The 27,268-nt window shown below is 47.7% G+C and overlaps 1 protein-coding gene across 2 annotated transcripts in view; it reads left to right on the forward strand.

Moving 5' to 3' along the window:
• Positions 1 to 27,268, forward strand: part of LOC132579290 (uncharacterized) — a 71,418-nt gene that overhangs the window by 18,063 nt on the left and 26,087 nt on the right. The gene's annotated exons all lie outside the window — the stretch shown is intronic.

The following is a 27,268-nucleotide window of genomic DNA, read 5'->3' on the forward strand; positions in this document are numbered from 1 at the left end:
GCTCTTAGTGCAGGGTCTGCTGTAAGCTCTAGGAGGAGTGGCAACACCAGGGGTGTGTGGCCTAATATGCAAAGGAATTCCTGCTACAAAACAAGCCCTGATGTCACAGATCCCACCCTCCAAAATGCCACTTCCTCTAGGGCAGGGGTTGAGACCTTTTTTCTGCCAAGGGCCATTTGGATATTTATAACATCATTCGTGAGCCATACAAAATTATCAACTTAAAAACCAGTGATCCATCAAGGGAGAATGATTCAGGCCGGCAAAATTAATGCAAATAATTGTTTTTCTATTTGAAGTCATGTGGGGAGAGCACTCCCCCCCCCGACCCACTGCCCTAGGCAAATGGTAGAAAAAGCCCAGCAGGAACTCATTTGCATATTAGACCACACACCCCTAATATTAGCATATTAGGTCACACACTCATTAGCATATTGGGCTACACCATCTGGGATAATCGTGCAAATTGAACTGGTGGTAGCTGGGTAATAAAGGAAATCTAAAGAAGGGGGAAGAAAGGAGAATAAAGGGAAATAAAGAAATGGGGGGAATAAATGAAAATAAAGAAATGTGGGGAAGAAAGGGAAAAAAGAAATGAGGGGGAAACTTACCTGAACGGTGACAGTGACTTTTCTAGACCCCACAGTGATCCTGGCCAGCCAACCAGGCCCCAGGGAGGCCAGCCAACCAGGCCCCTGCACAGATCCCTGCTGGCCAGTTGGCTCCCAGGGAGGCTGCTGCACAGTCGGGCTGCACCTCAGAATCCTCACTGGCCAGCTGGGTCCCAGGGAAGCCGCCATGTGGCTCGGCTCAGCCCAACAATCCCCGAGAGCTAGACCAAGTGGTCTCGAGGGCTGTAAACGGCCCTCGGAACAGACGTTCCCCACCCCTGCTCTAGGGAACAGATCTTTAAACAAAAGGATTTTAAATCCCTTAATTTTACCTGTTAAAGAGTTTGTTCTTGAAAAGGACTAAACTAAAATAAAAATGATCAGTGGCTCCTGCGGTAATGCTCCAGATGCCGTTTATCTGATTTACTCCTGATTACCTTGGCTGAAAGCAGGGATGAAGAAGAGATTGAATCCATGCCCCACCCTTCACTCAGAGTCTCAGAGCAGCTTACAGTCTCCTTTCTCTTCCTCTCTCCACAACAGACTCCCTGTGAGGTGTGAGAACCACTCTTAAGAGGAACAGCTTGGAGAGAGTTATACCTGCCCCAAGGTCATACCTGCCGGTGGAGGAGTGGGGAATCAAACCCAGTTCTCCCAGATTAGAGTCCACACACTAGGCTTGCCAATCCCCAGGTCCCAGCGGGGGTTCTTCCGCTTTCCCAGGCTCCTTCCCGCCCCCAGTTGACCATGTGCCTTTCCACCTCCAGAGGTTTCAGTCTCCAACTGAAAGACTTCCTCTTGGGATGGTGTGTCTGTGTTACTTTGAAGAAGTTGGCAGCGACTCATGAGTAGAGAGGCCAATCCCTTGCTTCAGAGTTGCCAGAAACGGGGTGTTGGGGGGAGGGAAACGTCTGCTGAGCACTTCATTATTCCTTATGTGGAGATCGATTCTCATAGGGTATAATGGGGAATTGATCTGGAGGTTTCGGGGGCTCTGGAGGAGCTGTTTTTTGAGGTAGAGGCACCAAATTTTCAGTATAGTATCTAGTGCCTCTCCCCAAAATGTCAAAACAATTGGACCAGGGGGTCCAATTCTATGAGCCCCAAAAGAAGGTGCCCCTATCCTTCATTATTTCCTATGGAAGGAAGACATTTTAAAAGATGTACTGTCCCTTTAAATGTGATGGCCAGAACTCCCTTGGAGTTCAATTATGCTTGTCACACCTTTGTTCCTGGCTCCGCCCCCAAAGACTCCTGGTTCCACCCCCAAAGTCCCCAGATATTTCTTGAATTCAACTTGGCAACCCTACCACACACTTAACCACTACATCAAACTGGCTCTACACAAAATGGCAGCTTTGGGTTGGGAAATTTCTGGAGAGTTGAGGCTGGAGCTTGAGGAGGGCAGGATTTTTTTTTGGGGGGGGGCAGGATGCTCGGCAGGGTATAATGCCATACAGTTCATCCTCCAAAGTAGCTATTTTCTCCAGGGGAACTGATCTCTGAAAAGCACTGGTATTTTCAAGAGATCTCCAGGCCCCACCTGGAGGCTGGCAACCCAAGCTGAGAGTGCACAGTACACTTTCCAACTTATGATTCTTAAGTGAGCCTTACTTCAGAATCCTCTCCAGATGTAGTTATGAGCACATCAACAAAGGTTATAATTACTGTTGTGGAGTCTGGACTCTGGCTCAGGAACATCCTGGAAATTTGGGGGAGAGAAGGGTTTGGGAAAGGAAGGGAGCTCAGTGAGTGTGTGATGCCATAAAGTCCAGTCTCTGAAGCAGCTGTTTCCTTCAGGAAAATGGATTTCTGTGGTCAGGATACCAGAACTCTTCCTTGATATTGGTAGGTAACCTTAATTATGGTGTGTGTGTATAAAACTTCAGGAGCCCCGTGGTGCAGAGTGGTAAAGCTGCAGTACTGCAGTCCGAGCTCTCTGCTCACGACCTGAATTCGATCCTGGCAGAAGCTGGGTTCAGGTTGCCATCTCAAGGTTGACTCAGGCTTCCATCCTTTTGAGGTTGGTAAAATGAGTACCCAGCTTGCTGGGGGGGAAGTGTAGATGACTGGGGAAGGCAATGGCAAACCACCCCGTAAAAAGTCTGCCATGAAAATGTCAAAATGTGACTGAAACGACTGGTGGTTGCACAGGGGATTACCTCTGTCTGTCTGTCCATCCACCCATCGTCCATCTGTCCATCATCCGTCCATCATCTATCTGGCTGGCTGTCTATCCATCTATCATCTATCCATCTATCTATCTATCCATCTATCATCAGGGCTTTTTTTGAGCAGGAACGCACAAGGACATGGTTCCAGCTGGCTTGGTGTCGGGGTGTGACCTAATATGCAAATGACTCCCTGCTGGGCTTTTTCTACAAAAAAAGCCCTGGTACAAATATGGTAGAGAATTCCTCTCGCCTGCGGTACAGTCCTGGCATATATACATAATGCGATTCTGTCAAACGGCTCAAAGTGGGACACTTGTCATGGTTTCCCAGACTTACCAAGAATTTACACTATAGCTGTGGATGGCAGACTATCATTAGGGACTGCTTTGGCAAAGAAAGCCTATAGAGGCCTCCTTCCTGGTCAAGTAATAGGCAAAACTAGCTACCAGATTGATTCAAGTTTAAAAGAAAAGTGAGAGTGGGAGGCTACCATCTGCTGTCTCTTGAAGAGGTTCACAGCTGTGGAGTATTTGGATTTCAACAGTTGACATAACTACGGCATGAGGTCACCGACTACCACATGTTCTGTGCTCTTCCTAAAACTGTATTGGGGAAACTCACCAAATAAATATCAACACTCAGGCGATCACTCTGAAGAACAAGAAGGCACTTCAGCCTTTATACAGCGTGCTCCCTCCCTCCTCCACATGCGCCTGGACAATCTGGTTCTTATTTTGCTCTTTAAAAATTTCAACACCTTGTCCAGCGTGCGAGCGAATGTCTGCTTTGCAGACTCTTCAAACAGATTGCTATTTCTAGGCAATTATCCACGGAACACTCCAGCGTCCTGTGTTGTAATCAACAAGAGCAAAACAGGAGAGCATTGCATGAGTAATTTCATGTTCTAACACTCTGTGGCACAAGCCAAAGAAAGCTGGGTCAAAATCCTACATCAAAACCAAGGTCTTCCATTTTGTTGTAATACATAACGGGCATAAAGTGCTGTTAAATCACAGCTGACTTCTGGTGGGCGCATAGAGTTTGCAAGGCAAGAGACATTCACAGGCCTCAATTTGTGCAGGAGCTCACAGGAATGGAACTCCAGAACCTCTAAATTTTATTGTGCTCTTTCTTTCTCTCCCCCACCCCCAAATACTTGCTTCTGGGCTCCATTGTCCAAACCCCCTGTGAGAATTTTGCTGAACTGTAAGATTTGACAAACTTTCAAATATTCCCCCCCACAAAAAATGGGAAAACAACAAAAACATATACAGCAAACAGATGGAAATCTTCATCATGCCACTGTGGCCACATAGGAGAAAGTAGTTTAAAAAGTATGGGGGGAGTAAGGATTTATTATGATAATTATAATTCAAAAAGCATTTTAAGGTAGATGCTGAGCTGATATAATTTAGTACACCTTCTGGTGATGTGGGGTGTGTGGCATGTGCAAATGAGTTATGCAAATTAATTGTGCTAATGAGCTCAGGCACCTCAACCAATTTGGTGTAGGTGTTAAGTGTGCTGACTCTTATCTGGGAGAACCGGGTTTGATTCCCCACTCCTCCACTTACAGCTGCTGGAATGGCCTTGGGTCAGCCATAGTTATCACAGGAATTGTCCTTGAAAGGGCAGCTGCTGTCAGAGCCACTCAGCCACCCACCTCACAGGGTGTCTGTTGTGGGGAGAAGATATAGGAGATTGTATCTCTGATTCAGAGAGAAGGGGGAGTATAAATCTGCAGTCTTCTTCTCTTCCCCTGGACATTCAGCTGTTGTTTGCCATTGCTTGCCTCAGCATTGCATCTCTTAGTGGTGTCCCATCCAAACACTAGCCAGGGTTGACCCTGCTTAGCTTCTGCAATCTCATAAGATCGGGCTAGCCTGGGCTATCCAGGTGGGTACAGAATACATACCAGGCTTATGCATAAAAATGCAGCTGATACAATGCAGAGATACTGCCCAAAGACAACCAAGCCTTGCATGTTTAAATGGCTAATATTTTGTTGGGGCTTCTGCGGACGAGCCCTCAACTTTTTTTTTTAAACATCATTTGACACAATAATATATTGTTATGCAATAGATTGTGTAAAATGGATTTTGCAATTTCAAGAATAATTAAACTAAAAGTCTGTCGCCTGGTGCTTGGCAGAAGATGACAGAACCAGGCCGGAAAAGTCATGCTCTCATGAAGACCACCAGTGTTCAGGAAGAGAATTCAGTTCTTTTATTTTGTCATTTCTGGAAGTTTTTTATTTTAACATCTTTCATTTTGCATTTTAAATGTTTTAAATTGTAAACTGCCTTGAATGCCTTAGTGGAAAAGGCAGTGCATATATGCAGAACAATCCCAGAAAAGACAATCAGCTGGGTCAGTTTATGTTCTGAATCCCCCAAGCCACACTATGCCCTTCTCCCTCCTTCCTTGCACCCAAATTCCTGCCCTTTCTAAGCATTCCATAACCTGTCACTAAATGCAAACAGGGCAACAGTAAGTGGCATGTCCTCCTTAGGGTTGCCATCTTCAAGATGGTACAGAAATAGACTATGCACTGAAAAAATACAGTAATATGTACATTTGCTATTTTGAAGCACTAAAAATGTAAGACCTTTTACAATGTATCACACGTGACTGTGTGACAATTACAACAGCCACGTTCCAAGGTTAATACAGGCAACATCTACTTAAGACCCCATGCTCTATTCCTTTGTAAATTGCAATGACAATGTCCAGATTTCAATGACAATGTCTTAATCAATGTTGATCTGGAGCTCTGCACCTTGAGGAATGTCAACAAAAGTCCACACGAAGAGAGAAAGAGAACTTGCCTCTTCCAGAACTTAAGGTGGTTTTATATGAAGCTGCCTTATACTGAATCAGACCCTTGGTCCATCAAAGTCAGTATTATCTACTCAGACTGGCAGTGGCTCTCCAGGGTCTCAAGCTGAGGTTTTTCATGCCTATTTACCTGGACCCTTTTTAGTTGGAGATGCTGGGGATTGAACCTGGGACCTTCTGATTACCAAGCAGATGCTCTACCACTGAGCCACCATCCCTTTGGTGCTCTTCTTTTGCACAGTCTCTCATACAAATAATTTCTAATGGAGCCACAGATAACACCTTCTTATGCATGGGGAAGTGGGATAATACCAGTGTGGCATAGTGGTTAAGTGTGTTATCTGGGAGAGCAGGGTTTGATTCCCCACTCCCTCACATGCACCGGCTGATGTGACCTTGAGTCAGTCACAAGTTCTCATAGAGCTGTTCCTCTCAAGAGCAGTTTCTGTTAGAGCTCTCTCAGCTCCACCTACCTCACAGGCAATGTTCCCTCTAAGCTGAGTTAGTGTGAGCTAACTCACAGTTTTTTAGCTTCCAGCTCATGCATTTTTGTCTTAGCTCAGGAAAAATGGCTCCAGAGCAAACTAATTTATGCAGTAGCTCACAACTTTAATGCCTGTAGCTCACAAGACTTCCCAGCTTAGAGGGAGTTCTGCTCACAGGGTGTCTGTTGTGGGGAGGGGAGAGGAAAGGAGATTGTAAACCACTCTGAGACACCTTTGGGTAGTGGAGGATGGGATATAAATCCAATATCCTCCTCCTTCCACCAGCTTGAGGACTTCCAAGGTTTGTTCCCCAAATGACCAGCAATATATTCTGCCCAGTTTGCATTTAATGGCAAATTGTGGATTGTTCAGCTGAGACCACACACCCTGCTGAACCAGTACAGAAAAGGTAGACACTTTGAGAGATGTTTGGAAAACTTCTCCCCGAGTCTCCTTGCATCCCAAAAATGTTGGCTTGTCAAACATTTGGCTCTGCTTTATTTAATTTTTGCAATATGCCCAGGACAAATTGAGGTACTTAATACAATATTGTTTTCTTAGGCAAATCCAGATCATATGGGATCATTCTGCCTGTTATGTCAGATCTCTGATGGCTGTTCTTTATGTTTTTAAACCATCGTCACCCAGCGATGAGAAAGGCATGCGTGATTTGCCTTTGAGTGTTGCATCCAGCAGAAAAGCTTCTGGGACTGCTTCAGCCAGAGAGAGCCTCTCCACATATGTTTTCAAAATGCAGGTCAGGAAATAAAACGCTGGAAGCGGCCTCAAGCTACCTTCATCAAAATTCCATAACAGACTCTCTAACACTCACATCTGTGTCTGATAGACAAAATGCAGCCGCCATAACAGATTGTTCAAATTCGTCGGAACCAGTTTCTCCTCAAAGCTTTTCCGTTGTTGATTGTAAATGAATCCCTCCTGTCTTTTCTTCAGAGAAATCGGGCTTTAGAACATAAAAAAGGAGAAAAGAAAAGAAAACCTTCAGATCTGCCCTTCATTTCCTTCCTCTTTGTCTAGTCAATGGCTTACATTTACGGGCCTGCTCAGCCTTTCTAGCTATAATGAATAAATTATTGACTGCTGAGGTGACCTTTTGGATTTTTTTTTTAAATGAAGAGAGTAGTGTTCTTTGGCTCTTTCACTCCATCCCCTCAGCAACTCCTGTCATGGCAGGTAAAGTGCTACTTCTTGAAGTGAGGCCTAGCCACCCTCGAACAGAATATCAAACAAATGTAGCAGGCAGCTGGGTAGACTTGCTACCCAACTTTGGTCCTGGCAAAGGTTTTGTGTGGTGCTGTTTTCTTGAAAACATGCATAGTGTTATAGTATTCCATGTAATGTGTTCTATTTATTTATTTATATTTGGACTTATATCCCGCCCTTCTCACCGAAGTGTCTCAGGGCAGCTTACAACATTATAATTTACATAGATTTGGTTTAAAAACATTTACAAATAAGTTAAAACCATAATTGTTAAAACAGAGTAGGAATAAAACCAGCGGTCTGTAGATGCATTTTTGTTCCATCCAGAAGATGTTCTCATTGTCAGTTAGATGTTATAGGCCTGCCGGAAGAGGGCTGTCTTACAGGCCCTGCGGAACTGCCCTAGGTCCCGCAGGGCCCGCACCTCCTCCGGCAGCTGGTTCCACCAGTAAGGTGCCGTTATTGAGAAGGCCCGGTCCCTGGTGGCCTTTAGACGAGCCTCCTTTGGCCCGGGGATTACCAGCAGGTTTTGTGAACCCGATCGTAGTACTCTCTGGGGAACATGTGGGGAGAGACGGTCCCTAAGGTAGGCAGGTCCTAGGCCATATAGGGTTTTAAAGGTAATGACCAACACCTTGTACTGGACTCGGAATATTACTGGCAGCCAGTGCAGGTCCCAGAGCCCCGACCGTATGTGCTCCCATCTTGGGAGCCCTAGTAGCAGCCGGGCAGCGGCGTTCTGCACTAACTGCAGTTTCCGGGTCCGGCACAAGGGTAGCCCCATGTAGAGGGCATTACAGTAGTCCAACCTCGAGGTGACCGTAGCATGAATCACTGTTGCTAGGTCGTCGCGTTCCAGGAAGGGGGCCAACTGCCTCGCGCCTAAGATGAAAAAATGCGGACTTGGCAGTGGCTGCTATCTAAGCCTCCATCGTCAGTGAGGGCTCCAATAGTACCCCCAAGCTCTTGACCCTGCTCGCCGCTATCAACGGCGCGCCGTCAAAAACTGGCAGGGGGATTTCCCTTCCTGGGCCGCAACGACCCAAGCAAAGGACCTCTGTCTTCGCCGGATTCAGCTTCAGCCCGCTCAGCCTAAGCCACCTAGCCACTGCCTGTAGCGCCCGGTCTAGATTTTCTGGGGCGCAGGCGGGCCGGCCGTCCATGAGCAGATAGAGCTGGGTGTCATCAGCATATTGATGACAATCCAGCCCATACCTTCGGGCAATCTGGGCAAGGGGGCGCATATAGATGTTGAATAACATCGGGGAAAGTACCGCCCCTTGAGGCACTCCGCAATCAAGCGTGTGTCTCTGAGACAGTTCCTCCCCAATCACCACCCTTTGTCCCCGACCCTCAAGGAAAGAGGAAAGCCATTGCAAGGCCAGCCCCTGAATCCCTGCGTTGGCAAGGCGGCACGCCAGGAGCCGATGGTCGACCGTATTGAACGCTGCCGATAGGTCTAACAACATCAGCACCGCCAAGCCGCCTTGATCCAGATGCCGCTGAAGATCATCCACCAGGGCGACCAGCACCGTCTCCGTCCCATGGCCCGGGCGGAAACCAGACTGGTAGGGGTCAAGGACTGAAGCATCCTCCAGGAAACTCTGTAGCTGCAACGCCACTGCCCTCTCAATAAGTTTGCCCAAAAAGGGCAAATTCGAGACCAGCCGATAGTGTGCCAATTCGGCCGGATCTAACGTTGTTTTTTTCAAGAGGGGACGGACCACCGCTTCTTTAAGCGCTGATGGAAAATGCCCCTCCAGTAGGGATCTGTTTATGGTTTTAAACAATTTATTGGTAGCATATGGTTACAAAGCTTATCTATTCCTTAATTTTTTCTTTTTTCACATTAAACCATATGACATTTCAATCCCCCCTCCCTCCAATGTTGACTTCCCCGAGGTTATAAGTTCAAATCCATACTAAAGGCACTTCTGACTGCTCAAAGTTCCATATATGTATTTTATTGTATAATTTTAATTGTATTTAAATCGACCTTTGTTAGCTTTTATTGTTGTAAGCCGCCCTGAGCCCACCTCGGTGGGGTAGGGCGGGATATAAATCGAATAAAGTAAAGTAAAGTAAAGTATATATATTCTTACAACTAAAAAAATGTCCAATATTTCTTTACTTTCCAAGTTTTCTCCATATATCCTTTAAATTTTCTCCACTCCCTTTTGAATATCTCTAAATCATAGTCTCTTAGTGTTCTGGTTAATTTGTCCATTTCACACCACGATAAAACTTTCATGGTCCATTCCCATTTCTCTGGTATTTTTTCTTGCTTCCAAAGCTGCGCGTACAAAGTCCTAGCAGCTGATAACAGGTACCAAATTAAAGTCCTGTCTTCTTTTGGGTATTTTTCTAATTGTAATCCAAGTAAAAACGTCTCTGCAATTTTCTTAAAATCATAGCCCAAAATTTTGGTGATTTCTTGTTGTATCATCTTCCAGAATTCTTTCGCTCTTTCACATGTCCACCACATATGGAAGAAAGAATCTTTATGTTTTTTACATTTCCAACATCTATCCGACATTTTCTTACTTATCTTAGCCAATTTTTTCGGAGTCATATACCACCTATACATCATTTTAAAACAGTTCTCCTTAATGCTTTGACAAGTTGATATCTTCATTGAGTTCTTCCAGAGGTGCTCCCATGTTTCCATTTGTATTTCTCTATTCACATTAATTGCCCATTTGACCATTTGAGACTTTACTACTTCTTCTTCTGTAGACCATTTCAATAATAACTTATATACTTTTGATATCAATTTTTCATTGTCACCTAACAGGACTCTTTCCAGTTCTGTTTGTTCTCGTCTAATCCCCTCTGATTTTATGTCATTTTCCATCAAACTTTTAATTTGTTGCATTTGAAACCAGTCATAATTGTTATTTAGCTCTTCTGAGGTTTTTAATTCAATTTTGTCTCCTTGAATCTTAAGCAGTTGGTTATATGACATTTCTCTTTTTTCTTCAGAATCGGCTGTTATTTTTATTACTTCTGCTGGCACTATCCATAATGGTTTTCTCTCGTCCCCGTATTTCTTGTATTTTATCCAAGTATTTAGTAATGTATTTCTGACATAGTGGTGAGAGAAAAAACCATCCGTTTTATTCTTCCCATAGTACATGTATGCATGCCAGCCGAATCTATTTCCGTGAGCTTCTAACCACAGAGGTTTTTTGTCTAACAGCATTATCCAATCTTTTATCCATGTCAAACAAACTGCATCGTGATATAGTCTTAGATCGGGAAGTTGAAAACCTCCTCTCTCTTTGGCATCCGTTAAGATCTTCATCTTAATCCTTGGTTTCTTTCCGGCCCAAATGAAATCAGAGATTTTCCTTTGCCATTTGTTGAATTGTTTTGCTTCTTTTACAATCGGGATGGTTTGAAACAAATACATTATTCTTGGCAAAATATTCATTTTGATTGCAGCTATCCTGCCCAGTAAGGACAAGTTGAGTTTATTCCATTTCATCAAATCTTTGTCCATCTTACACCACAGTTTTTCATAATTGTTTTTGTATAAATCAATGTTCTTCATTGTTATCTCTATTCCAAGGTACCTAACTTTGGTTGTGACTTCACAACCTGTCACCTTTTGTAGTTCTTTTGTTTTATTTGGTTGCATGTTTTTACAGAGGAATTTCGATTTCTCCTTATTTATGTATAATCCTGCTAGTTCTCCGTACTCTTTTATCTTAGCTAACAGCAGTGGTGACACTTGAACCGGATTCTCCATTATGAACACTATATCATCTGCAAAAGCTTTATATTTATAAGAGAATCTTCTAATTTTTAGACCTTCTATTTTTTCATCTTTTTGAATTTGTTGTAACAAAATTTCAAGAGTCATTATAAACAACAATGGTGATAGCGGGCATCCTTGCCTTGTTCCTTTACTCACTTTCAATTCTTTGGTAAGGTCTGCATTTATACACAATTTTGCATGCTGATCTGTATATATTGCTCTTGTCATTTTTATAAATTGTTCCCCTAAATTAATTTTTTCCATTACCGCAAACATAAAGTCCCAATTTAAGTTGTCGAAGGCTTTCTCTGCGTCAACAAAAAATAAGGCCACTTCTTTTTCCGGGTGCTTTTCATAGTATTCCACAACATTAATAACAGCTCTTACATTGTCCCTTATTTGTCTTTTAGGAAGAAATCCCGCTTGGTCTTTGTTTATAAAGTTGGTCAGGTATTGTTTCAGTCGCTCTGCTAAAATTCTTGTATAGATCTTATAGTCATTATTCAACAATGAGATTGGTCTATAATTTTTTACGTTTGTGCTATCTTTATCTTCCTTAGGAATCAGAGAGATTACAGCTTCCCTCCAGGTCTTTGGGATTTTTCCTTCTTCTCTTATCGTGTTTAACAACTTCAACAGTTTGGGTGTTAATTCATCCTTAAGAGATTTGTAAAATTTTGACGTGAATCCATCTGGCCCTGGAGCTTTACCCTCTTGCATTGCTTTTATTGCTGCTTCTATTTCAATTTTCTCTATTGGGTCATTTAATATCTTTTTCATATGTTCCATCAAAGGTGCCACCTGAATGTTTCGTAGATACTCTTCCACTTTTTCTTTACTTACATTCACACCCTTGAATAAATTTGCATAGTATTTAAAGAATTCTCTTTTAATTCCTTCTTGATCCACTACTGTTTTCCCATTTGCCATGATTTTATTTATAGTCTTATTTTCTTTCCTTTTTTTTAATTGCCAGGCCAGGTATTTACCAGTAGGGATCTGTTTATGATATCCCGTATAGGATATCTTAGCTCCCTCCGGCAGGTCTTAATAAGCCAGGAGGGGCACGAGTCCAATTTACGAGTTGTTGGGCGTGCAGATAGGAGGATCCTGTCAACTTCTTCCAGGCTGAGCGCACCGAAGCCATCCAGAACTCGATCCAAAGACAGGCACGGAGCCTCAGGTCCACTAACTGTATCTAATATGGCAGGGAAGTCGGAACGGAGCGATGCGATTTTATCCGCAAAGAAATTCGCAAAAGCCTCACAGCCAATTTCCAATTCATTAGAATTTGGTCTGCCCCGTGGCAGTGTTGTAAGGGTCCGAATTATATTAAACAGTTGTGCCGGCGCGAAGCTGCAGACGCAATCTCCGCCGCAAAGTATGTTTTCTTTGCGGCCTTGACTGCCATCTCATAGGACTTCATAAACTCTCTATAAGATGTTCGAGTCGCTTCGTCTCGAGTACGCCGCCATTGCCTCTCTAGTCGTCTGAGTCCCCGTTTCAAATGCCGCAACTCCTGGTTATACCAGGGTGTCGGCCTTGAACGAGGGTGCAGAGGACGTCTAGGTGCGATTTCATCGATGGCCCCAGCGAGCCTATCATTCCAAGACTCCACCAGGTCATCGAGGGAATCGCCAGGGGGCCAGGGATCCCGCAGAGCCGTCAGGAACCATTCCGGGTCCATGAGGCTCCGCGGGCGAGCTAAAATAAGCTCGCCGCCCAAACGGGCTCGGGGTGGGACGTCCAGACGAGCCTTGAGGGCGTAGTGATCCGACCATGGCACTGCTATAGAAGCAAGATCGTTCACTAAAACTCCCGACGCGAAGATCAAGTCTAACATGTGACCCACCTGGTGCGTGGGTGTCGTAACTACTTGGGAGAGTCCTAGTGTCGCCATGGAAGACACTAGGTCCATTGCCTGATTGGAGGTCACGTCATCGACATGAACATTGAAGTCACCCAGGATCAAAAGCCTCGGGTGCTCCAATGCCCATCCTGCTGCGGCCTCCATCATGGAGCAGAGGTCCATCAGTGGCTATTAGCCACAGTGTGTATATGTGTGTATGTATGTGTGTGTGTGTGTGTGTGTGTATATATATATATATATATATATATATATATATATATATATATATATATATATATATATATATAATTTTTTGGCCACTGTGTGACACAGTGTTGGACTGGATGGGCCATTGGCCTGATCTAACATGGCTGTTCTTATGTTCTCAATGTGCAAAAAAGAATTTGAGAAAAGCATATGTATAGTCAGATATAATACAAACTAGGGTTGCCAGCCTCCAGGTGGCACCTGGAGATTTCCTGTTATTACACTTGATCTCCAGATGACCAGGTTCAGTTCCCCTGGAGAAGATGGCTGCTTTGGAGGGTGGACTTTATGCAGTATACCTTTCTGAGATCCCTCCCCCAAACCCTGCCCTCTGTCTTAAGGGTCTGCTCCCCACCCTCATCTCCAGGTATTTCCCAACCCAGAGCTGGCAACCTTATCTAAGAGGGCAGGAGTTTCTGGATGAGTACAGGAAAGACATGAGTGATTGTTCTTTACATGAGTGACTAAAATGTGGAATTTGCTGCCAGACAGGATTGGGTGGGGAAATACCTGCAAATATTTGGGGGGGGGGCTTGAGGGGAGGAGCTTGAGTGGGGTATAATGCCATAGAGTCCACCTTCTAAGTGGCTGTTTTGTTCAGGCAAGCTGAATTTTGTCTCCTGAAGAACAGTTGTAATAGTAGTGAGAGATCTCTAGCCACCGACTGGGGATTTACAGCAATAGGAGATTTCATGGAAGAAGAGTGTAACCAATGAATCAAAATCGTGAATAATTAACTAATAAATATCTCACATTTATACAAAACAAATCCTTGTATTCCTTGCAAAATCACATGCAACATACAACATTCAACGTTCCAAAATATTAGTGTAATAGAAGGGATTCCTTCAATACTGTATTTTGGTGTGGTGGCGAAGTGTGTGGACTTTTATATGGGAGAACTGGGTTTGATTCCTCACCCCTCCACCTGCTGGTATGATCTTGGGTCAGTCATGAGTCTCTCAGCTGTTCTGCTCAAGGGAAATTCTGGGAGACCTCTCTCAGCCCCACCTACCTCACAGGGTGTCTGTTGTGGGGAGGGGAAAGGAAAGGAGATTGTAAGCCACTCTGAGACTCCTTTGGATAGTGAAGGGTGGGGTATAAATCCAATCTCCCCCTCCTCCTCCTTCTATAAAGTTGAAAAGATTTTATCTGTCAATATGCATCTTATGAAGACTAATTTATAGAATAAAGTGTTTGTGCCAAGTTATGGAATAAAGTACTTATGCAGTAATACAAACTTATTCAAACGTGATGGGACTCCTCAATGCCACCTCTGATGGAGCCTTGCTGGCTTTGGAAGATCCTGTTTCTGTTCCCTTCTTCATAGAGGGGTCTAGGTAGTCCTTAATCTTCAAACTGCATTATATCAGAAACATCATTCAATAGACACATTTGCAAGCACCATCGTAGATGTAGATCCCCCAAGTATTTCACAATCCAGAGCTGGCAGCATTCGACTGTAGGATCCAACTCTAAAACAAGTCTTCAAAGCCCAAATGTTGAATGTTTAGGGCAAGGAAGCAGACCTAAGGAGGGAAGCTACTTCCCCCTCCTCCAGTACTCCCACCTCCTCAGTATCAGCTTGAGGAGTGCTTGCGGGAGAGGGAGCCACATGTTTGAGTTCAGATCGCAAAATATTTAGATTAATGCAATTGGACAGCGTAAGACAAGCGTAAGATCTGAGGCAAACATCCTCAAAAATGGAGGCAGGTGTCACTGGGGGTGTGGGGGGATGTGTTTGTAAATTTCCTGCATTGTGAGGGGGTTGGACTAGATAACCCTGGAGGTCCCACCTCTCCTCCAGGACTCTGAATCAGTCTTTGTGATTTAGGCCTTATGCAAATTCCAAGTGATCATCATTCAGAGAGTTCATGGAACTTTATGGGATGGGAGGGTATGAACCAGCCTCAGTTTAAGAAGGGTGAAGAAAAATGTTTTTCTTCAGATACGGATTTTGGTGGCTCTGGATAAGATCACCTTTTTAGCAGGTTTTTTTCATTAGGATTAGCTTAGGGAAGAAGATTGCTTCAGTGAGACAAATAAGCACTTTATATTCCTAATTTACACATACAAGTTCTGCTCTGTGTTTTAGGAGAGTGGCCTTAAACCTGCTGAGGGGAATCAAATCGCCCTTCAGGGTTTATTTACTTTACTTGAGGCTCAGCCACAATGTTGATTGGGAAAAAATTTATAAGCTAACTGAAGCCAACCCCACAAAACAGTTACCCTATTAAATATTTTATTTCCTGTTACATAAACCTTCATTGTTCATCCATCTGTATCTTGTCTGTCTAGGCTTGCCTCTAGGAAAAAAATATTTTTATTTACCTCACAAATTACAGCCTTGGTCTAGCAGGTTTCCAAATAAGAGACCGTAAAGGAGTGCATAGCTTACACACTACCAATCCTTTAGTCAAAGTTTGTGTCCCGCTTTTTATTTGATTGTGGAGGGCTGGGCTTTAAAGAATCCGTGGGAGAGGCCAGTGTGGGGAATGGACATTCTTTAGTACAGAAGGCCTCAAAGTCGTGTCCCCCCCCCCCCCCCCCGCCAACTGCCACAACATCCAATGGACAATACGATGGGCCTAGGCTTACATTAGAAAACAATGCAAATAAAAAGTTGTCTGAAGCATGATACACCATAATGCAGAAAGTGGGTTATGGAGGTAGAAGACAATGCAGTAAACGCAAGATGATACCTTCACTAAAAAAAAATTGCAGTAGACTGCAATCCTATTCCCTTATAAAAGCACTTTCCTGCACAACTGCCCCATTATGCATCGCTTTATAAAAATGCCTTCCTACAAAAATTTCTGTTTGGGTTCCTCTTCCCCTTCATTTCTGAACTAGAAATAGTAGGGTTGCCAAGTTCAATTCAAGAAATATCTGGGGACTTTGGGGGTGGAGACCGGAGCAAGGGTATCACAAGCATAATCGAACTCCAAAGGGAGTTCTGGCAATCACATTTAAAGGGACTGCACACCAGACTGTTTTAACTTTTAATTGTTTAATTGCTTAATTTTAACTTAGGATGTAAGTAATATGAGTGAATTGTTTGATTTTACTGGTTTTGAGCCGCCCTGAGCCTGCTTTGGCGGGGAGGGTGGGATATAAATCCAATAAACCTATAAACCTTAAATGCCTTCCCTCCATTGGAAATAGTGAAGGATAGGGGCACCTTCTTTTGGGACTCATAGAGTCGGACCCGCTGGTCCAATCTACTTAAAACTTGGAGGATACTTTGAGGACAGGCACTGGATGCTATGGTGCCTCTACCTCAAAAAACAGCGCCCCACCCCCGAGCCCCAGATACTCATGGATCAATAATCCATTATACCCTATGGGAATTGGTCTCCATAGGGAATAATGGAGAGCCCAGCAGACATTATCTCCCTCCACCACTTTCTGATGGCCCTGAAGCGGGGGGAGGGTCTCCAAACTGGGGGATCACCTGCCCCCACCTGCGGATTGGCAACCCTAAGAAATAGTCAGCCCTGCTTTGTAAAAGAGATGCTATGGTTGGGTTTTGTGGTGTAGATGGAACTTGCAATCTCAGCTTTATTCCTTTTTGAGTGAATTCCCATCATCCCCCGCCAGTTTGGTGTAGTGGTGAAGTGTGCGGACTCATATCTGGGAGAACTGGGTTTGATTCCCCACTCCTTCACTTGCACCTGCTGGAATGGCCTTGGGTCAGCCATAGCTCTGGCAGAGGTTGTCCTTGAAAGGGCAGCTGCTGTGAGAGGCCTCTCCAGCCCCACCCACCTCACAGGGTGTCTGTTGTGGGGGAGGAAGGTAAAGGAGATTGTGAGCCGCTCTGAGACTCTTCGGAGTGGAGGGCGGGATATAAATCCAATATCATCTTCTTCTTTCTTCTTTGTATCAATAAGCACATCAAAAGCCTTGCAGGCTCAGACCAGTGGTTCTTCTAGTCCAGCATACATACAGTGGCCAGTTAGTTGCCCTGGAGGTAGGTTTACAGACGCCTGGTGGAGGGGGAAGGTTCCCTGCTGCCAGGCCCCACCTTCCCACCGCTAATCAGACGGCTGGTAGGGGGGACTTACCCCTCCAAAGAGGGAGATCCATCAAGCATGCAGCAACATGTCTATGTCACTGCCTATGATACCTGGAAGTTGCATAATTACTTCCAGAACCTCAGGGTGATGTTCTGATATTTGGGCAACAACTCTAAGGTAGAAGCCAGATTTACTATAGAGTTTTTGCATAAATACCACAGTGTTGTCCCGATGTCCTGGACGTGATGACACAAGGACACTGATGTGGACATGTTGTTGTATGTCAGATAGGCCTCCCTGCTGCTTCCGGTAAATTCCCCCCATCCCCCGCCAGTTGTCAGGAGAGGTCTGGAAACCCCTAGAAAGCCAAGAACAGGTCATGGTGGGATTGGAGAATGGGTTCCATTAGAAGTTTATACCAGGCTCAGAGAAATAATGCTTGGGCTTTGGTCATAAACCATTTCTGTGTGTGTGAGAGAAAGAGGGGGAGGAAAAGAGATATTTTTGTTAAATAATTTATGGCGTTGTTCAAAGACTTTAATTTCAGTCAGCCAAAGAGGGGCTGCTGGGGTGAAGGAATCTAGAGTATTTTGACATCTGTGCCTATGCACAGGCTCTGCGAGATCTCTCTGTTGTCCTGCCAAGATCCTTTTTTGTGTTTAAACAGACTAAAAACGACTTAATCCTTTTTAGTTTTGTTTTTGAAATAAATCCCCTTTCCTCCCCAATTAATGCCAGTGAGTGAATGGTGCCCACCTAAGGGCAAGGGAGCTTTGTTAATTTATAACTTTCTTCTTTGCAAGGCCTGGTGGGAGGAGAGGTGGGAATTATGTTTCATAAACTAAGGCAAGAGTTACATTGATGGTTTCTGAATGGTACATATGAACATATGAAGCTGCCTTATACTGAATCAGAGCCTCGGTCCATCAAAGTCAGTATTGTCTTCTCAGACTGGCATCGGCTCTCCAGGGTCTCAAGCTGAGGTTTTTCACACCTATTTGCCTGGACCCTTTTTTGGAGATGCCAGGGATTGAACCTGGGACCTTCTGCTTCCCAAGCTGATGCTCTACCACTGAGCCATCATCCCTCCCCATTATTATTCCCTGAGATCCAAGTATTATTATTGTTATTAATAATAAGGGTATTATTATTCCCTGAGATCCAAGCTTTGCTGTTGACCTGAAGGTAAGTATGCCTGCCACCCTGAACTGAGACTAGTTCCTCCTCCTCACAAAAATATTTATATTACACTAGCCAGATTATACACTTAAACTGGCAAATTCTGGGCAGGACAGCTATTCATAGAGCCAGTTTGGTGTAGTGGTTAAGTGTGCGGACTCTTATCTGGGAGAACCGGGTTTGATTCCCCACTCCTCCACTTGCACCTGCTGGAATGGCCTTGGGTCAGCCATAGCTCTGGCAGAGGTTGTCCTTGAAAGGGCAGCTGCTGTGAGAGCCCTCTCCAGCCCCACCGACCTCACAGGGTGTTTGTTGTGGGGGAGGAAGGTAAAGGAGATTGTGAGCCGCTCTGAGACTCTTTGGAGTGGAGGGCGGGATATAAATGTAATGTATGGCGTTCGCAGAACGCAACCATTTCATAATAACGCAACAGCAAAATAGCGTTAGTCCGCCCAGCAGCGGAGGCAACTGAGAACATCCAGGTGCCTCCGCGCGGGGCGCTGCCACCCGCCAATCACAGCTAGTGGCGGGAAATATGGCTGGCCTACATTGGACTGGCCAGCAGGAAGAATAGTTCCGGTGCTGTATATATGCGGGGCCCGGCCCGCGTGTTCGCTCTCTTCCATCTTGTTTTGTACCATGTAATAAACTACGTTGCCCTACGCTCGTCTCCGCGACTGGTACATTACAGTGGCGACGAGGATGGGATGCTAGCCTCATCGGCTACTACGGAGATCTAGGGCAACCACGGGTCACGACCGCCGCCGCCGCCATGGCAACCCAGCGCGGAACCACCGGCTACATCGAGACCTTCGACCCCGCAAATCCAGAGGGCTAGGAGTCCTACGCAGAACGGGTTGAGTTCTACCTTAGGGCCAACAAGGTCACTGACGCTAGCATGAAGAGGGACGTTCTCCTGAGCGTCTGCGGCCCGGCCACGTTCGAGATCGCCAAGGGTCTCTCGGCTCCCGACCGCCTAACGGAGAAGTCCTACGAGGACATCATCAGGCTCCTCACCGGCCATTTCTCGCCCCAGCCTTCACGGGTGGCCCGCAGGTTCCTGTTCCACAGAAGGGACCAGGCTGCAGGGGAATCGGCCGCTGACTACTTGGCGGCCCTCCGCAAAATCGCCGGGAACTGCAACTTCCCTCAGCTGGAAGACACCCTGGCCGACCGATTCACGTGGGGTCTCCACGACGAGAGGCTCCAGCAGAAGCTCTTCGCCAAAGAAGAGCTCACCCTCCAGAGCGCCTTCAGCGAGGCTGTGGCGTTCGAGAGGACCACCCAGACCTTCTCCAGGGCCAAGACCGAGACCGCCCACCACGAGGAGCTGGAACCCGAGCACCAGGATGAGGGAGAAGCCTTCCAGATGCGCCACTCCACAGGACCAACCACCTGAGCTCCACAGCGCCCCCGAGCCAGCGAACGGCCAAATCAACGCACCAACGAAAGGACCAAATGCGCCAGCTACGGCGACCCCCACGACCGACGGGACTGCCAGTACCGGACCTGGGACTGCAGGAGCTGCGGGAAGACCGGCCACATAGCGCGGGCTTGCCGAGCCAAGTCCTACCGCCCGCGGCCAACCACGCACCACGAGGCTGCCGAGTCCCACTCCACGGCCTCCACCACACTCCAGGTACTGAACTTGCCCCTTACCACCCCCAACAAGATCAAGATGGCGGTCCTCATAGAAGGAGCCCCCTGCCTCATGGAAGTGGACTCAGGCTCCTCCATTTCCATAATCGCGGAGGAGACCCTGAGAAAGCTATGCCACAGCCAGGGGGTGCAGCTGCGACCGGCAAATTTTATCTTGCGGGACTTCCAGAAAAACCCGGTTCAGATCGCGGGGTGGGCACGGGTACACGTGGAGCGAGGGTCCTTCAGGGGCCCGCTAGACATCCTGGTGGTCAAGCGACCGCTTACCACCCTGTTGGGTCTTGCATGGTTCGGCCCCTTGGAAATCCGCATTGAGGTGGCGCAAACGACCACAGCAGGAGGGTTCGGGGAGGTGTGCAGAGAGTTCCCAGACGTATTTGACGGGTCGCTGGGTAGTTACAAGGGCCCGGCCATCTCCCTACCGCTCGACCCAACGGTCAGACCGATCCGGCTCAAGGCAAGGAGGGTCCCCTTCGCCCTGAAGCCTAAAATCGAGGCGGAGTTGGACCGCTTAGTAGCACAGGGGGTCCTGGAGCTGGTCGACTATGCCATGTGGGAGACCCCCATAGTGACTCCGGTCAAACCCAATGGGGAAGTGCAGATATGTGCAGACTATAAGTGCACAATCAACAAAGCGCTCCAAGATAACCCATACCCAGTGCCGGTAGTCAGCCACGTTCTGGCCGCCCTTGCGGGGTCAAAGATTTTCGGGAAGTTGGACTTGGCACAAGCCTACCAGCAGCTCCCGGTGGACGCCAAAACAGCTGAGGCACAGACGATTGTCACCCACAGGGGGGCGTTCAGGGTGAACAGGCTACAGTTTGGGGTCAGCGTAGCTCCGGGGATCTTCCAGAGTATAATGGATGCTCTCCTCAAAGGGATTCCCGGAGTCCAGCCATTTTTCGACGACGTTTTAATCGCCGCCCCGGACCCTGAGGAGTTCAGCAACCGCCTCAGGGAAGTGCTCCGCCGTTTCCAAGCTGCTGGCCTAAGAGTAAAGAGGGAAAAGTGCTTGCTGGGGGTGCCACGGGTGGAGTTCCTGGGATTCGCCGTGGACGCGGAGGGAATCCACCCGACCGAGGAGAAAACCAGGGCCATCGTTCAAGCCCCAGCCCCCACGTGTAAAGCGGAGCTACAGAGCTTCTTGGGGGTTCTCAATTTTTACCACACATTCATACCCCACAAGGCGGCCATTGCCGAGCCCCTACACCGGTTACTGGACAAAAAAGCTCCATGGGTGTGGGGGAAGAGGCAAGCCGCCGCTTTCCAGGCAGTGAAGGACGTTCTGGTCTCAAACGCGGTGCTGCACCACTTCGACGAGCGCCTCCTGGTCATCCTGGCATGCGATGCATCGCCGTACGGGGTGGGCGCAGTCCTGGGACACCAACTACCGGACGGCCGGGAGGTACCGGTCGCTTACTATTCGCGCACACTGACATCGGCGGAGCGTAATTACGCTCAAATCGACAAGGAAGCCCTGGCCATTGTAGCGGGGGTCCACAAATTTAATGATTATTTGTACGGGCGCCGGTTCACAATAGCGACCGACCATAAGCCGCTCTTGGGTCTGCTGGCCCCAGACCGCCAAACTCCACAAATCCTGTCCCAAAGGGTGTTGAGGTGGAACCAATTCCTCAACTCATACACCTACACCTTGGTACACAGGGCGGGTAAGGCAATGGGCCACGCGGACGCACTCAGCCGCTTGCCGCTTCCAGACACGGGCCCCGATCCTGCCCCAGCACACCTAGTCATGTCAGTCGAGTCACTCCCAGACCAGCCCCTCCACGCGGCAGAGGTGGCCAAGGCCACCGGGAAAAACAAAACTCTGGCAAGGGTGCTCGACTGGGTGGTGAGGGGGTGGCCAGAAGGGGACATGGGGGAAGAGTTCAAGCCCTACAAAATGAGACGGGAGGAACTTGCAGCCCACAAGGGGTGCCTGCTATGGGGGAGCCGGGTGGTGGTCCGCCCCCCTCTACAGAAACGGGTCCTGGAATCACTCCATGAAACACACCCGGGCATAGTGAGAATGAAGGCCCTAGCCAGGAGCTATGTGTGGTGGCCGGGAATGGACGGGGAGATAGAAAACTGGGTCCAACGGTGCAGCGCGTGCCAGGAGTCGCGGCCGGACCCACCCAGCGCCCCGGCTACACGGTGGGAGACAACAAGGAAACCTTGGTTCCGGCTCCACATAGACTTCGCGGGGCCATTCCAGGGGCAGATCTTTATAATCATTGTAGACGCATACACAAAATGGTTAGAGGTCATCCCCGTGGGGTCCACCTCTTCCGCAGCGGCAATTAGAGCACTGCGCAGGGTTCTGTGCACCCACAGCATCCCGGACACCGTGGTCTCAGACAACGGGGCAGCATTCACCTCGGGGGAATTCCAGGCGTTCCTCCAAAGGTACCTCATAAGACACATCAGGTCGGCCCCCTTCCACCCGGCCACCAACGGCCAGGCTGAGCGGATGGTTTGTACAACAAAAGAGGCCCTGGGCAGAATAGTGCAGGGCGATTGGGACCACAGACTAGCCGCGTTCCTCTTCGACAACCGGGTCATCCCGAACCCAGTCACCGGGGTCAGCCCAGCCGAGCTCCTCATGGGACGCAAGCTCACCACAAGGCTGGACCGACTGCACCCCGACCGAGCCTCCGACGTGTGAGGATCCCCGGAGGTCAGAGACGCGGCTAGGGGGTTCTTCGTGGGGGACCCAGTGTTCGCCCGCAACTACGCTTCGGGACCAGAGTGGGTAGCCGGGCGGGTACTACGAGTCGTGGGGTCCCGCCACTACGAGGTATCCACCGAGGGGGGCCAGATCCTACGCCGGCACATCGACCAGATGCGCCGCCGGACCCTACCAGAGGTACCCATGGAAACGAGGGAAGTGGCGGGGTCCGAGGAGCCACCAACAACCCCTGCCCCAGCACCAAGCCCACACCCGCAAGCAGAGGGGAACCAACCCCCAGAAACAGACCCGCAGCCCACCGACGCTCAGGCCCCCGGAGGGACCCCGGAAACCGAAGCCGCCCCGGCACCGCAAGCAACCCCAAGGCGTTCAACACGGGAGCGCCGACCTCCCGCCTACCTCCAGGATTATGTCACGAACTAAGGGGGGAGGAGTGTAATGTATGGCGTTCGCAGAACGCAACCATTTCATAATAACGCAACAGCAAAATAGCGTTAGTCCGCCCAGCAGCGGAGGCAACTGAGAACATCCAGGTGCCTCCGCGCGGGGCGCTGCCACCCGCCAATCACAGTTAGTGGCGGGAAATATGGCTGGCCTACATTGGACTGGCCAGCAGGAAGAATAGTTCCGGTGCTGTATATATGCGGGGCCCGGCCCGCGTGTTCGCTCTCTTCCATCTTGTTTTGTACCATGTAATAAACTACGTTGCCCTACGCTCGTCTCCGCGACTGGTACATTACAATAAATCCAATATCTTCTAAACAGAGAGTCAGTATGGTACCTCAGTGGCAACTCCAGATCTCCAGAAATTTCCCAACCAGGAGCTGGCAACCCTACTTATAGTCATCAGTAGGTCAGTCTTAAATAGACCTAAATAGAGCACTCACTGGTGAAGACCCTGATGCTGGGAAAAACAGAAGGCAAAAGAAGAAGGGGATGGCAAAAGATGAGATGGATAGACAATGTTACTAATGTAACTAATACGAATTTGAGTGGACTTCGGAGGATGGTGGAAGACAGGAGGGCCTGGCATGACTTGGTACATGGGGTCGCAAAGAGTTGGACTCGACTGTGCGACAGAACAACAACAAAAGGTCAGTCTTCCACAGATCTGTCCAACTCTCCTTTTAAATTCATTTCAGCCACAAAAGTACTCGGGCAACGGGAGATAAACTGTTCCACATCCCCTTCCTTACCTCACTGGGTTCTGTCAATTTAAATCTTTTTCTCCCAGTCCAAATCTGGTTATGGAAAGTGGGCCAAGCTGGAAGAAAAAACTTTTGAAAAAAAGACTGAATATGGCAAAGTAAGGCTTCCTCAGCTAGGGCTGCCAAGCCCCCGATCCAGGTGGGGAATCTCCTACCCGGGAGGTTCTCAACCCGCTGGCCCAAATTGGGCCGGCAGGGGAACCTCCCTCCACGTCGCTGGCATGATGATGTCACCCGGAAGTGTTGTCATCAAAATGGCAGCGCCCGTGAGGGGCTGCTTTAGGCATTTCCAGGAAAATTATGGTTTTTCCTGGACACTCTAGCCATTTGAGAGATAAAACTCTATGGTGCAATAGGTGCTATAGAGTTTTAACCTCCCAAATGGCTAGAACATCCAGGAAAACAATAGAGTTTCCCCAGAAACGCCTAGAGCAGCCCCACATGGGAGGGTGGCGGTGGCGCCATTTTGATGCCGTCACTTAGATAGATAGATAATTTTATTTATATCCCGCCCTCCCCGCCGGAGCAGGCTCAGGGCGGCTAACAACTTCTGAGCAATGTCATTTTGGCGCACAGTGCACACACAACTGTCCCCCACTGGGGGATGAAGAGACAGCCCTACCCTCAGCTCCTTCACAAACTTGTGCCGATTTTTTAAAACTACCTTCCACAACTATTTTAGATGTGAATGGTTGGATATGTGTATAAATACACATGGATCCCTCCTATGGCTGACAGCTCTGGGTTTGGGAATGCCTGGAGATTTTGGGGATGGAGCCTGAGGAGTAGGGTTGCCAAGTCCAATTCAAGAAATATCTGGGGACTTTGGGGGTGGAGCCAAGGGAATTTGGGGGTGGGGCCAGGAGACATTGGGGTGGAGCCAAGATCAAGGCCACGTGCCCCGTCCCGAACCCGTGTTAGAGCTCCCTTCCTCCTGCCTCCCCCGCCTGGGAGACTCACTTGAGGTTGTCGAGGGAGCAGACATTGTGGGTGGCGCTGCTGTGCCCGCTGCCCCAGCTGCACGACGGCCCGAACATGCTGGCGGCTGCCTTGCTTCGCCTCTGCTCTCTGGCTACGGGCTGGCTCCCCTCATCGGCATCACCTCTGCCAGCCCCGCACTGCCATTCGGCCGCCACACACAGCTGCCCAGCTGCGGAAGGAGCCGTGCGGGACATGCCGGGAAACATAGTCCCTGAGGAGACGCCACCCGGCAGCTGGAGAGGACACAAGGACTACGAGTCCCAGCGTGCACCTCGCAAAGGGAGGCCGGACTGGAGCGAATAGCAGGCCGGCAGTGGGCGGATCTTTGTGACCCAGAGGAAGGGAGGAGCCTGAAGTCTTCGAGGGAGGCAGGCAGGGAAAGAGTGTCTCTGTTTGAGAGAGTGGCACCAAAATTGGCGCCTTCCCCCCCCCACTTCTGGATTTTTGGAGAGCGGGGGGAGGAGGCTGCTAATTCGGGGGTCCCCAGGCAGGGCAGGGGGGTTGGGAAGCCTACTGAGGAGGGTGGGGTTTGGGGAGGGGAGGGATCTCAGCAGGATATAATGCCACAGAGTTCACCCTCCAAAGTGGCCATTTTCTTCAGGTGAACTGATCTCTGTCGCCTGGAGATCAGTTGTAATATTTACTTAAGTCAGATTTTTATCCCACCCTCTCGCACAAGCAGGGCTCAGGGCCGCTTACGATGTACATAAATATACAACAATTTTTTTAAAAAAATTAAAACCTACAATAGAAATCAGTTCAATATAACATAAAGTGCAAGATGGGTCCAATGTGGTTGAATACTCATAAATTCCTATTGTATGTGAGCTCCGAAAGTTTTATAACTTAATGAGTGGCAAAATCCCAGCGGGAATAACACAAAAGCAAGGCACGCAAATACTGCCGGCAGATGGAACAGGTGGGTGGAGTAGGGAGGGAGGCATTTTAATTTGGTATTCACCACCTCAACCAAAGGTAGGGTTGCCAAATCTAACTCAGAAAATACCTGGGGACTTGGGGGTGGGGCCAGCAGACTGGGGGTGAAGTCGGGAGACTTTCCTGTTCCCTAAAACAAATAAATAAAAATACAGTAATGCAGTTCGCCTGAGTACAGTCTTCATTTTCTCATCCCTAGCAGCTGGCTGCACTTCCACTCTCTCTCACAATCACATTCTATCCAAGCACTATGAGCTCTATGTCTGATGTTAGTTAATACTGAAATTGGGTTCTGTCACACCAGCCATGTGAACTGAAAAAAAAATTATTGAAACATTCTCCAGTATCCAGAAAAGTCATCTTCATTTGGCTGATTCATCGTTGTCTCCTTGTATGAATGATTTGGACGTCTATGGACTCCATTTATGAACACATAATTGTTTTTTTCTGGGGAAATTATGTACTTATTTTATCAACTTTCATGTGCTTACTTTTGGTGCCTGTGAGCCTAGTTTGCTCTCTTATTATTTGACTGTTAGCCATCAGCTAGATATTTTCACAATATCTGAGCCTGCTTCAACGAGGAAGGTGGGATATAAATCTAATTAAACCTAAACCTATTAGAGTCTTGCATTTTGTTAATTATTGTTGTCATTCATGCTTGATGGTTTCTTGTTTTTGTGCATCACCTGTAGGCTGGCAACCCGAATCACATTTAGTTTGCTCCTTACAAAGGCAGTAAAATTGTGTTTGGACTGTATCACTGTAGATAGTGCCTCACGTGACTGTTTTCTGTAGGAGGGGCTTTTAAAATAAATGAGTTAAATGAGCGCAGAAAATTAAAGGGTCTTTAGGCAGAAGAAACTTCGGATCCACGTAGGGTTGCCAGGTCTGTGTTGGAAAATACCTGGAGACTTTGGGGGTGGAGCCAGGAGAGGGCAGGTTTTGGGGAGAGGAGGGGCCTCAGCATAGTATAATGCCATAGCATCCGTCCTTCAAAGCAGCCATTTTCTTCGGGGGAGCTGATCTCTGCCAGCTGGAGATCAGTTGTAAAAGCAAGAAATCTCCAGTCCCCACCTGGAGGCTGGCAATCCTAAATCTGTAATCTGGTTCACATGTACAGTGGTGATGGTCACATCTTGAGGCAGACTGTGCCAGTTCAGATTACAGACAGGAAAAGTCAGGTCTTTAATGCTCACCCATGTCAAAATTCCCAGCCAAAAAAAAAAAGTACATGAGGGGAAAATGTGGTAGCTTTGCCCTTTTGCATGCTGTACTAATTCTCTACTTAAAGGGAATTGTTAGTGGTGAAGAACTTTGAAAAATATAATCTCTCACCTATAATCTGAAGTAATGCCAGCCATTCTGCCACCTCAGCACTCTGCCGTGTAA

The sequence above is a fragment of the Heteronotia binoei genome, chromosome 11 (genome assembly GCF_032191835.1).
Source record: "Heteronotia binoei isolate CCM8104 ecotype False Entrance Well chromosome 11, APGP_CSIRO_Hbin_v1, whole genome shotgun sequence".
NCBI classification, from domain to species: Eukaryota; Metazoa; Chordata; class Lepidosauria; order Squamata; family Gekkonidae; genus Heteronotia; species Heteronotia binoei.